The sequence below is a fragment of the Pan troglodytes genome, chromosome 3, assembly GCF_028858775.2.
Source record: "Pan troglodytes isolate AG18354 chromosome 3, NHGRI_mPanTro3-v2.0_pri, whole genome shotgun sequence".
Classification (NCBI taxonomy): Eukaryota; Metazoa; Chordata; class Mammalia; order Primates; family Hominidae; genus Pan; species Pan troglodytes.
This window is the reverse complement of record NC_072401.2, coordinates 17,781,627-17,795,462: the sequence shown is the minus strand read 5'-3', so window position 1 is coordinate 17,795,462 and position 13,836 is coordinate 17,781,627.

Genomic DNA, 13,836 nt, shown 5'->3' with positions numbered 1-13,836 from the left:
TTCTGTTCCTGCATTAGTTCACTGAGGATAATGGCTTCCAGCTCCATCTAACTTGCTGCAAAAGACATTATTTCATTTCTTTTTATGGCTGAGTAGTATTCCATAGTGTATATAGACTGTATTTTCTTTATCCAATCCACTGTTGATGGGCATCTGGGTTGATTCCATGTCTTTGCTATTGTAAACAGTATGGTGATAAACATATGAGTGTACGCATGTGTCTTTTTGTCAGAATGATTTATTTTTTTTAATTTCAATAGTTTTTGGGGAACAGGTGGTGTTTGGTTACATGGATAAGTTCTTTAGTGGTGATTTCGAAGATTTTGGTGCACCCATCACCCAAGCAGTGGACACTCTACCCAATGTGTAGTCTTTTATCCTTCACCCACCTCCCGCCCTTCCCCTTGAGTCCCCAAAGTCCTCTGTATCATTCTTATGCCTTTGTGTCCTCATAGCTTAGGTCTCACTTATAAGTGAGAACATACAATGTTTGGTTTTCCATTCCTGAGTTACTTCATTTAGAATAATGGTCTCCAGCTCTATCCAGATTGCTGCAAATGCCATTATTTCATTCCTTTTTATGGCTAAGTGGTATTCCATTATATATATATATCTCACATGATTTATTTATTTTTGGATATATATATATCCAGTAATGGGATTGCTGGGTCACATGTTCTCTTTTTAGTTCTTTGAATAATCTCCAAACTGCTTTTCACAGTGGCTGAGCTAATTTACATTTTCACCAACAGTGTATAAGCATTCCCCTTTCCTTGCAGCCTCACCAGCATCTGTTGTTTTCTGACTTTTTAATAATAGCCATTTTGAGTGGCATGAGATGGTAGGTATCTCATTGTGGTTTTGATTTGCAGTTCTCTGATGACTAACGATGTTGAGCATTTTTTCATGTGTTTGTTGGCTACTTGTATGTCTTCTTTTGAGAAGTATCTATTCTTTTGTCCACTTTTTAATAAGGTTATTTGTTTTTTTTTACTTGTTGAGTTGTTTAAATTCCTTATAGATTCTGAATATAGACCATTGTGAGCTGCACAGTTTGCAACTATTTTCTCCCATTCTGTAGGTTGTCTATTTACTCTGTTGGTAGTTTCTTTTGATGTTCAGAAGCCCTTTAGTTTAATTAGGTCTCACTTGTCATTTTTTGTTTTTGTTGCAATTGCTTTTGAGGACTCAGTCAGAATTTTTTTCTCAAGTCTGATTGTTCAGATTGGTATTTCCTGTTTTATTTTTCTAAAATTTTCAGTCTGAGGTTTTACATTTAAATCTTTAACCCATCTTGAGTTAATTCAGTTTCTTACATGTCTTTCAGATATGGGATCTAGCCTCTTCATCTATTCTGGGGTAAAAACACACACACACACACACACACACACACACACACAAACAACCCAACAAAAGTGTTATTTAAGAGACAAGATTTGTGGGGACATGTTCCCTGCACTGTTCTGTTCTCCTGGATTGGTTTGGTCACCATGTCACTAGGGATCCTCTCCTGACCTGTCCCCACTCAGCACCTACCACCACATCCTGCCCTTGCCTGTCTGTCTGTCTCTCTCTCTTTCTGTCTCTCCCTCTCATCTCTCCTCCATGCTATGTCTTTCACTCTGCCTCTCTAGAACAATGAGAAAATTCATCTTCTTGTTTCAGTAAGTGCAGTAAACTCTTTCTTGAAGTTTTGGGGGCCAGTTGCCATATACCCCTTGGAATCTCAGTGTAACCCCAAGCTCTTAATAAGGGATTTCCCCTTAAAGTTTTTCTCCTAAGAGAAATTTTGACACTATGTGTTTGAATAATATTTTATTTTTTTATGCCTCTCTATTTTTAGTAAATATTTGAAAACAATCCAAATGGTCATGAGCAGAAGAATGGCTAGATAAAATTTTATCATAACCTAGATTGACTACTATGCAGTCCTAAAATTATATTTACAAAGATATTCATTCTTCAATTCGTGTATTCATTTATTAAGTATGTACTGAGGGCCTATTATGTTTTGAGAGCTATGTTGGTCATGTGAACAAGAGGGACAAAATCCCTGTTATAATCTAACAGGGAGAACAAATGTAAAACTAATATTTTTACATTAACTGATGAAGTGTGGTTTTGATAAGTGCTATAATGAGCAGTAGCAGGTGCTAGGAAATTGTAGAAGGGAACCAGAATTGAACTAGAGAAAGTAAACTTTTAAGGTGGTGTCTGAAGCTCAGTTATCTAGGCAAGGAGGCAGTAAGTGGTAGTGGGGGCGAATTCCAGCAGAGGGAACAGCATTTGTGAAGACCCTGGTGTGGAAACAAACGGACTGAGTTCAAGGAACAGAAAGAGGGTCAATGAGGCTGGAGTGTGCAGAGCAAAGCAGGGATGACATTAAATGCAGCTGGAGAAGGTGCCAGGGTCAGAACATGCAGAGCCTTATGGACACATTACCAAATTTGGACTTTTGTCTTAAAAATAGAGGAAAGACATTGATGGTTTTAAGCAACAGGATTACATGAGATTTGAGTGTTTTTTTGTTGTTGTTGTTTGTTTTGTTTTCTTTTGTTTTATTTTCTTAACACAGTCTTGCTCTGTCACCCAGGCTGGAGGTGAGATCCCGGCTCGCTGCAACCCCTGCCTCCTGGGTTCAAGCAATTCTTGTGCCTCAGCCTCTCAAGCGGTTGGGGTTATAGGCATGTGCCACCATGCCTGGCTAATTTTTGTATTTTTAGTGGAGATAGGATTTTGTCATGTTGGCCAGGCTGGTCTCGAACTCCTGGCCCCAGGTGATCTGCCCGTCGCTGCCTCCCAAAGTGCTGGGATTACAGGTGTAAGCCACCGTGCCCAGATGAGATTTGAATTTTAAAAGATCATTCTTGCTGCAGTGTAGAATCAAATGTTAAAGACCAAGAGTATACATAACAGAACCAATTAAAGAGTTACTGAAGGTGTTCTGGCAAGAGATGCTGGTGGGTTAAGCTAGTGCCTCTCAGCCAGAGGTAGTTTTAACCCTCAGTATGCAACCCACACTTTTTGACAATGGATGGAGACTTTTTTCTGAAATTAATCTAATGACTCCAGCTTTCTTTGACTAATGTTAACAGGATATATTTTTCTCTACCACTTTTCTTTTAACCTGTCTGTGCCTTTGTGTTTAAAATGAGTTTCTTGTAGACAATAAGGTCTTTTTTATCATTTAAAAAAAAAACAATCTCTGTCCTTTAATTGGCATGTTTAAGCCAATTTATATGTAAAGTGATAATTGATATAGTTGAATTACTATCTGCCATGTTTATCATCATTTTCTTTTTGTTGTACGTATTTTTTGTTTCTTTTTTCTTCTCTTTTTCTGCCTTGTCTGGTTTTAATTGAACATTTTATACCATTCCATTTTCTCTCCACTCATAACTTATCAATTATACTTCAATTGTACTGAAACTTTTTTTAGTAGCTGGCCTAGTGTTTGCAGTACACATTTATAACGCACCTAAGTCTCTTTTAAATAACTCTATATTGCTTCATAGGTAACATAGGTATCATATAACAGCACACTCTCAATTTCTCTCTCCCATCCTATAGCATTGCTTTCACTCATTTCACTTATGCATATCCTATAATCACACAACACATTGTTATTACTTTGAACAGTTTTCTATTTGATCAGTTAAGAATAAGAAAAAATAGTTCCAGGTCTTACATTTCAGTCTTTAATCCATCTTGAATTAATTTTTGTATATGGTGAGAGATAAGGCTCCAATTTCATTCTTTTGCATATGGCTATCCAATTTTCCCAGTACCATTTAATGAGTAATATGTCCTTTCCTCATTGTATAGTTTTGTCAACTTTGTTGAGGATCAGTTGGTGGTAAGTATGTGGCTTTATTTTTGGGTTCTATATTCTTTTCCATTGATCTATGTGTCTATTTTTATACCACTACCATGCTGTTTTGGTTACTATAGCCTTGTAGTATAATTTGAAGTTAGGTAATGTGATGTCTCTAGCGTTTTTCTTTTTGCTTAAGACTGCTTTGGCTATTTGGGCTCTTTTTTGGTTTTGTATGAATTTTAGAATGATATTTTCTAATTCTGTGAAAAAAACATTGGCTGTTTGATAGGTATTGCATTGAATCTGTATATTGCTTTGGGAAATATGGTTGTTTTTAATATTATTGATTCTTCCACTCCATAAGCATGATATATTTTTCCATTTGTTTCTGTCATCTATGATTTCTTTCATCAGTTTTTTTTTGTAGTTCTCTTTGTAGAGATCTCTTACCTAGTTATTTTTTTTGTGGTTATTGTAAAGAGATGAACTCCTGATTTGGTTCTCAGCTTGAACATTATTGACGTATAGAAATGCTACTGATTTTTGTATCCTGTTGATTTTCTGTCCTGAAACTTTACTTCAGTAATTTATCAAGTCTAGTAGTCTTTTGGAGGGGTCTTTATGTTTGTCTGTGTATAAGATCATGTCATCAGTGACCAGAGATAATTTGATTTTCTCTTTTCCAATTTCGATGCCTTTTATTTCTTTCTCTTGCCTGATTGCTCTGGCTAGACTGGAAACTATAAAAATCCTATAAGAAAATCTAGGAAAAACTCTTCAGGACATTGGCCTAGGCAAAGAATTTATGACTAAGACCTCAAAAGTGAATGCAACGAAAACAAAAATAGACAAATGAGACTTCATTAAACTAAAAAGCTACTGCACAGCAAAGGAAATAATCAACAGAGTAAACACACAAGCTACAGAATGGGAGAAAATACTTCCAAACTATGTATCTGATAAAGGACAAACATCCAGAATATACAAGAAACTCAACTCAATGAGAAAAAAAACAAATAACTCCATTAAAAAGTGGGCAAAGGACATGACAAACATTTATCAGAAGAAAGCATACAAGTTCTCAAAAATATATAAAAACAACATCACCAATTATCAGATAAATGCAAATCAAAACCACAATAAGATGCCATCTCATACCAGCCAGAATTGGCTGTTACTATAATTTATTTTATTTTAAGTCCCTGGATACATATGCAGGATGTGCAGGTTTGCTACATAGTTAATTGTGGACCATGGTGGTTTGCTGCACCTATCAACCCATCAGCTAGGTATTAAGCCCTCCATGTGTTAGCTGTTTATCCTGATGCTCTCCATCCTCCTGCACCTTACCGCCTACAGGCCCCAGTATGTGTTTCCCTCTCTGTGCCCATGTCTTCTCATTGTTCAGCTCCCACTTATAAGTGAGAACATGCAGTGTTTGGTTTTCTGTTCCTGCATTAGTTGCTGAGGATAATGGCTTCCGGCTCCCTCCATGTCCCCGCAAAAGACATAGTCTCATTCCTTTTTGTGGCTGCATAGTATTCCATGGTGTATATGTAGCACATTTTCTTTATCCAGTCTATCATTGATGGGAATTTGGGTTGACTCCATGTCTTTGCTATTGTGAATAGTGCTGCAATGAACATATGCATGCATGTATCTTTATAATAGAATGATTTATATTCCTTTGGGTATATATTCAGTAATGGAATTGCTAGGCCAAATGGTATTTCTGGCTTTAGGTCTTTGAGGAATTGCCACACTGTCTTCCACAATGATTGAACTAATTTACATTCCCACTAATACTGTAAAAGCATTGCTTTTCTCCACAGCCTCGCCAGCATCTGTTGTTTCTTGACTCTTTAATAATGGCCACAGAGTCAAAAAACAGCAGATGCTGGCGAAGATGCAGAGGAGAGGGAATGCTTATACCCTGTTGGTGGGAATGTAAATTAGTACAACCTCTATGGAAAGCAGTATGAAGATTTTTCAATGAACTAAAAATAGAGTTAACATTTGATCCAGCAACTCTAGTATTGAATATCTACCTAAAGGAAAAATATTATATATATATGTTTATTGCAGCACTATTCACAATAACAAAGTCATAGAATCCACCTAAGTGTCCACCAGTGGTGGATTAGATAAAGAAACTTTAATATATATAGACAATGGAATGCTATGCAGTCACAAAAAAGAATGAAATCATGTCTTTTGCAGCAACATGGAGGAAGCCGGAGTTCATTATTCTAGGTGAAATAACTCGGAAACAGAAAATCAACTACTGCATGTTCTCATTCATAAGTGGGAGCTAAACAGTGGGTACACATGGACATACAAAAGGAAATAATAGACACTGGAGACTCCAAAAGGGGAGAGGTGGGGGTGGTTGAGGGTTGAGAAATTACCTATTGGGTACAATGTTTACTATTCAGGTGATGGGTACACTAGAAGCCCAAACTCCACCAGTATGCAATATATCCATGTAACAAACCACCGTGTGCAGGCCCTGATTCTATTTTAAAAAAGAATAAGAAAATAATCAAAGATTTTACATTACCTTCATTTATTCCTTTTCTGGCTCCTTTCCTTTCTTTATGTAGAGCTGAGGTTTTGATTATTATAATTTTCCTTCTCCCTAAGAACTTCTTTTCATATTTCATGGAGGACCAGTTTGCTGGCAATGAATTTCCCAAGTTTTTGCTTGCCTGAGAAAATGTTTATTTCTTCTTCACTTTGGAAGGATAATTTTGCTGGGTGTAGTATTCTAGGGTTTTTTTTTTTTTTTTTTTTTTTTTAACATTTTAAGTATTTCAATCCACTCTGCTTTTGCTTGCATGGTTTCTGACAAGAAACATGTTGTAATTCTTGTCCTTTTTTTTACTCTCTGTATTCTTTCAAAATATTCTGTTTGTCTTTGGTTTTCTTCAATGTTCCTATCATATGCCCAAGTGTAGACATTTTAGTATTTATCCTACTTTGTGTTCTCTGAGCTTCCTGGATCTGTGGTTTACTGTCTGTCGTTAATTTTGGAATGTTCTTGGCCATTATTATTTTAACTATTTCTCTCTTTTCTTTCTGGTATACAATTGTGTGCATGTTACACTTTTAGAAATTGCCAACAATTCCTGGATATTCTGTTCTGTTTTCAAATTCTTTTTTTTTTTTTTGTATTTCAGTTTGGGAAGAAGTTTCTATTGACATATCTTGAAAGTCACTGATTTGTTCCTTGGCTGTGTCTAGTCTATTGATGAGCCATCAAAAAGCCATTCTTCATTTCTGTTCCAATGTTTTTGATTTCTGGCCTTTCTGTTTGATAATTTCTTAGAGATTCTATCGTTGTGTTTATATTACCCATTTGTTCTTGTATGCTGCCTACCTTTTCCATTAGATTCCTTAACATATTAATTACAGTTATTTTAAATTTCCTGTCTGACAATTCCAAAATCTGTGTCATATCTGAGTCTGTTTCTCATGCTTGCTTTGTCTCTTCAGATGGTGTTTTTTCTTGTGTTTTGTCATGCTTTGCAATTTTTTATTGGAAGCTGGATATAATATATCAGGTAATAGGCACTGAGGCAAACAGGCCTTTAGTATTAGGTTTTATATTTATCTGGCTGGGATCTTGGCTCTATGTAATGTTTGCTGTAGCTGAAGGCAAAAGGGCTTCAAATTCCTCTAGTGTCCTTGTTTTAATCTTTCCTGTTGTCTTTGGCGTTCTCTAAATGTTATTCTTAAATAGAGTTTGTACCTGTGTCCGCTTTAATCTTGTACCTGTATGAGTTTTAATCCACTGTTATTATACTGAAGTCCTGTTGATGGGCTAGTAAGAAGTGAGGGAGGGGAGGCATTCTATAATTCACATCAAATCTCAATATTTTTCTGGGCTTGTGTCTCTGGGCTGTGACCTTCATAAGTGTTTCTTATCTCCCCCTGCTGCCCACCTCCCTTGGTGAGACAGGAAGGTTAGAAGGGGCTGGGGTTAGGTAATTTTGTCCCCCTGGATAAGATAAGGCTCTGACAAAGTTTTTTACTTGGGAGAGAAGGTTTTTGTTATGTAGAATGCACTGCATATATTTCAAAATGATTATAATATCTAGGACAGCCCCCTCCAAGGAAGAATTTTCTGGCCTCAAATATCAATGGTGCCAATGTTGAGAAATGCTTGTCTAGGGTGACGAAAATAGAACAGGAGAAAAGCAAATGTGTTTGAGATATATTTAGAAGGTAGAATTGATTAAGACTTACTGATACACCGAATGTTGGAAGAGGGGGAATGAATGACAAAGAGGACTCCCTGGTGTCTGGCTTAACTTGCTGGCAGATACCATTATCAAGAAAGGAATGCTAGAGGAAGAGCATGTTTGGAGTGGGGAAGTACAAGTAAGCTTTCCAATAACACACGGAAAGGTCTAAATGAAAACATTTGGGTAAAAGTTTTCTATGTATTATTATGTTAAACATAAAGAAAACAAAGTCTCATGAATAGAGAAGAGACTGGTTAGGTTAAAATACTCTCTCTGTGTGTGTGTGTATGTCCACGTGTGTGTGTGTGCACACATGTACATGTGTTTTAATGTTTAGGTCTGAGTAAACTTAAAATAATTTTATTTTTGTGAAACTATTACTGGTACTAATACTAATACTGAAGGGACTCAACAATATTAAATGTGTTTGTTTTTGAGCAGTGGAACTGATAATTTTTTTTTTTTTTTTGAGATGGAGTCTCACTTTGTTGCCCAGACTGGAGTGCAGTGGCATGTTCTCCGCTCACTGCAAACTCTGCCTCCCAGATTCAAGTGATTCTCCTGCATCAGCCTCCTGAGTAGCTGGGATTATAGGTGCCCGCCATCACACCTGGCTAATTTTTGTAATTTTAGTAGAGACGGGGTTTCACCATGTTGGCCAGGCGGGTCTTGAACTCCTGACTTCAAGTGCTCCTCCTGCCTTGGCCTCCCAAAGTGCTGGGACTACAGACATGAGCCACTGTGCCTGGCCAACTTTTTAAAAGCCTGACTTTTATTTTTTAATATCAAGTATGTATTTGGTATTATATATCCCAACTTGACTTGCAGTATACAGATTAGGTTAATACAATCTCACCTCTGTGTGTGTGTGTGTTTCCACGTGTGCGTGTGCATACATGTGTACATGTGTTTTAATGTTTAGGTCTGAGTAAACTTAAAAGAATTTTGTTTATGTGAAACTATTACTGGTGCTAATACTGTTAATAGCTAACACTGAGTCTTTAGTATGAGCCCAACCTTATGCTAAGTACTTTATATGGAATCATTTTTTGTGGCAACAGCAAAATGACCATAGTACAACTAATACTTTGATAATCATTAGAGATATTCCACTGAGATCTGCTTCTTCTTCCCCTCTGGGCACACGGTAGGATTGTACTTTCTTAGCCCCAGTGGTTAGATGAGGTCATGTCACTACTGTGGCCAATGAGTTTTGAGTGAATGAGACACTTTCATTCTGGATATTTAATTGCTGGTGCAAGACCTTCCAGGCTCTCTTTCCCTCTGATATGACAACCAACGGCATTCAAGATAGTGGCTGCTGTGACCCTGGTCCTTGAGTGGCCTGATTAGCAGAAATCCCTTGTTGATCTATTCAGTCTGTCGTATGAAGAAAAAATACATTTCAATTGTTTTAAGCCACTGAAACACTGAGGTTGTTTGTTAACGTAGCACATCCTGACTTATCCTGACTACTACAAATATCTATTGGACTCTTGCTATGCCCTAGGAACTTAGAAAGTGCTTTGCATTTATTCTCTCACTTTGTTTTCATAGCACCTCTGTGAAGTAGGTATTATTATTGTTTTCATTTTTAGATAAGGAAACTAGACACAGAATAAATAACTTGCCAATGTAACAAGTTAGTGTCAAAGCTGGGATTCAAGCCCAGGCAATCTGGCTCAACTAAGCCACCCCTTTCTATTGGACATTGTGCAAAATATTTAAGGCTGAAAAAAAAAAAAAGAATGAACTATGGCTCTGCCTTTGAGAGTATTCTCAGTTCATCTTGGAAAAACAAGATACATATTTATAAAGACTTAACTGACAATTAGGCACAAGGCATCGTATAAATGCCAAAGGAAAGACATTGTCAGCATGTATGTTGACAGCAGAATTCAGAAGGAGAGATGACTTAAAGTTTTGGGAATAGAAGAAAGCTTCCTGCATGTGGAAACTGAGCGTTGGAGAGAATTTAAGTGAGCAGAAATTTTAGTTGAAAGTCTTAAGAAATACAAGTTCTAAGAGGACATGGAGTATGCTTTCTACTCTCTCTGCATACTTGTCAACATTTCTGAACATTGCAGGAATTAAATAAGTCATAAGAATCCACTACAAATAAAATTTTCTAAGCAGGTTAATATTTCCCACTGTCTGTTGAGCATCAGTGCTTGACTTCCCTTTGGCATTTCAAAATCATTCTGTCCAAACCTGATTTTTCTTTATTAATGATGTTAATTTCCACCCAACTATACAAGATAAAAAATCTTGACATTATTTATTTCTCCTTTCCTCCTTTATTTTCCCTATTTGATCATGCAGTTTTTTTTTTTTTTTGAGATGGAGTTTCACTCTTGTCGCCTAGGCTGGAGTACAGTAGTGCAATCTCGGCTCACTGCAACCTCTACCTTCTGGGTTCAAGTGATTCTCCTGCCTCAGCCTCCGAAGTAGGTGGGATTACAGGTGCTCACCACCACGCCCACCTAATTTTTGTATTTTTAGTAGAGACGGGGTTTCACCATGTTGGCCAGGCTGGTCTTAAACTGCTGACCTCAGGTGATCCACCTGCCCTGGCCTCCCAAAGTGTTGGGATTACAGGTGCGAGCCACCATGCCCGGCCAATATCTTCTACAATTCTAAATCAGGGTCATTTTTCTGAATTAGTCCTTTCGACTTGTTCGTGATGCTACTCTTTTAGTTCAGGCCAGCATTGTGTCTTACCTAGACAACTACGAAAGCTCCCATAAATGTTTTTCTCTCCTTTCCCTCATCTTCACATAATTCCTAAAGATCCAGTCTTACTTTACGGCTCTCCTGATTTAATATTTCCGCTGGCTTTCCACTTTATCCCTAGGATAAATCCATATGCCTTCCCCTAGTGTCTCAGTCTGTGTGCTGTAATAAAATACTACAGACTAGGTGATTTATAAAGAACAGTTCTGAAGGTGGGAAGTCCAAGACCAAGGTGCAGGCAGATTTGGCGTCTGGTGAGGGCACAGTCTCTGCTTCTGAGATGGTGCCTTGAACACTGTATCCTTACATGGTGGAAGACGGAAGGGCAAGAAAAGCCTAAGCTACTTCCCTCCAGCCCTTTTATAAGGCGCTAGTTCATTCATGAGGGTGAAACTCTTATGACTTAATTGTTTCCTAAAAGACTTCATCTCTTCCCCGGGCGCGGTGGCTCATGCCTGTAATCCCAGCACTTTGGGAGGCCGAGGCGGGCAGATCATGAGGGCAGGAGATCAAGACCATCCTGGCTAACACAGTGAAACCCCGTCTCTACTAAAAATATAAAAAAATTAGCCAGGCGTGGTGGCGGGCACCTGTAGTCCTAGCTACTCGGGAGGCTGTAGTCCTAGCTACTCGGGAGGCTGAGGCAGGAGAATGGTGTGAACCCAGGAGGCAGAGCTGGCAGTGAGCCAAGATTGCGCCACTGCACTCCAGCCTGGGTGACAGAGTGAGACTGAGTCTCAAAAAAAAAAAAACAAAAAAAAACTTCATCTCTTAATACCACCACAATGGGAATTAAGTTTCAATAAGTGAATTTTGGGGGACATTCAGACCTTGGCACTTGCTAAATAAGCCCTTGACAATCTGTCCTTTTTTCCTGGTTTCGTCTTCTGTTCGCACTCCCACAGTACAAACCATTCAGAGGCATGGAGAGCAGACCCTGAACTCGGATAGCTCAATGTCTCTGCACTGCTGTTTCCTTATTTCACGATGCCCTTCCTCTCCTTCTCTAATATACCAGTTTCTGCATATCCTTGATTAACCAGGTCAAACGACACCTTTCCATTAAGGTTTCCATGACTTCTGTACAGGGGTTTAAATCTCTTCTTCATGTTACATAGTATTTTTTGTTCATCTGAGTTCAACACTTAACCTAGTATATTTAATTACTTGCTTCCAGATTGTCTTTCCCCATTAAGCTGTGCAAGTATTCTTATTCTTTTAACAAGGCACTTATTCCAATGACCTTATGTAGGTCCTAAATGTAATTCCTCATTGTCATTACTGGTGAGGAATTAAGCTATTAGTTTGGTTTGATCTTATTGGTTAGAAGAAAGGAAGACACTGGCTCCATAGATTTCTCTTAGGTCTTTCTGGTTACTGGGGACTATTTCAGGGCCATGGACAAAGGTAATTCAGTACTGAAATGTTTGCTGTGCTCTTAGTAAAGAATCAGACCTCGTGTGCTTCCTCAATAAGCATGAGACCAATCAAGGGTTGAGCAGAGTGTCCCAGCCAGCAAACCCCCTGGAATTCCAGGGGCACCCGGGCAAAGGCTGTAGAGAGACAGTCAGAAATCTCTGGCTTGTAGTTACTTTCCACTTATTGAAGACTTCTTTAGTACAAAAATGAGGTGGTCACACAAAGGAAATAATGAATTCTGGAATTTTGTCTCCCCCTTGTTTTTGAGTTTTTTGTTTTTTGTTGGTTTTTTTTTTTTTTTCCCGCAACCTCTTCCTCCTGGGTTCAAGCGATTCTCCTGCCTCAGCCTCCTGAGTAGCTGGGATTACAGGCATGTGCCACCATGCCTGGCTAATTTTGTATTTTTAGTAGAGATGGGGTTTCTCCATGTTGGTCAGGCTGGTCTCTAACTCCTGACCTCAGGTGATCTGCCTGCCTCAGCCTCCCAAAGTGCTGGGATTATAGGCATGAGCCACCATGCCTGGTGGAGTTCTTTCTTAAATAAGGGTGTCCGGTAGTCATTTGGCCATTTCACCCCTTAGCAAAAAGGTCTATTTTAGTATAACATTTCTTGAGCGTTTACTATGTGTGGACTAGGCTTAGCTTGGATAATGAAGACATGGAACAATTCTTCAATTGAAAAAGAATGCAGACAGACAGACACATGCACACACACATAGGCCATGAAAATACTTCTCCTAGATGTGTCTGCTCTAGAACTTTCTGGGCTGTTAGGTGAGCACAATTTACTACCAAGACTAATGACTAGACTTCAGTGTTGCTTCATTATGATTTTCCTGTCAAATCAGTGTATGCATGAGTATAATACAGATGATCCAGTTTAACTTGCATCCAAATTCCATTGCTCAAATCAGTAGTGTAGACATGGCCTATGGTTTCAGCCTATCTCCCCACCTGGGAATTTATTGGGAAATGTTGCTTTTCCCTTTTTGTATGCATTACCTTTCTTTGCTTTTCCAATAAAATTGATTTTTGCTCAGGATGAATCCCTTCCTATGATTACTCACAGTCTTGTTGATGGAATAAAGTTCTGAGGAAAAAGCACATTTTATATTCCATGTGGGAGAAACCTCACTGGGTATGATTATTTTTAACCATGTGAAGTTCCATGTGAATTTTCGTTAGATGTACAACCATTTTCAACAGAGCCTGGAGACAGAAAGGTGCTGTACTTTGTACCTGAGTCTCCGAAAGCATTCGGTCGGCTTCAGCAGTTATCTGACCTAAAGGAAACCAAGTTCTCTTTCCTCATTGCAGTCTGCCAGCTTTCCCTTCTTCCTCGCCTAAGCTTTTCAAGCGTTTGTGTCTCAGCTCAGAGGGGGAAGCAGGGAGAATGGGCCCTGACTAAATCCAGATAACATAAACATTCATTTAAAATCAGGTGGAAGAAATAAACTGGACAGCTATTGGAACAACTAAGTTCAGCAGAAGGCCACAAAGATATAGAAATATCAATAGCTTTTTAAATATACCAATTATGTGCTATATAAATAAATAAATATTCTTTATAGTTGTGTCTGTAGTGAAAAAAAACACAAAGTCTTACTTAGTTGGAAGATA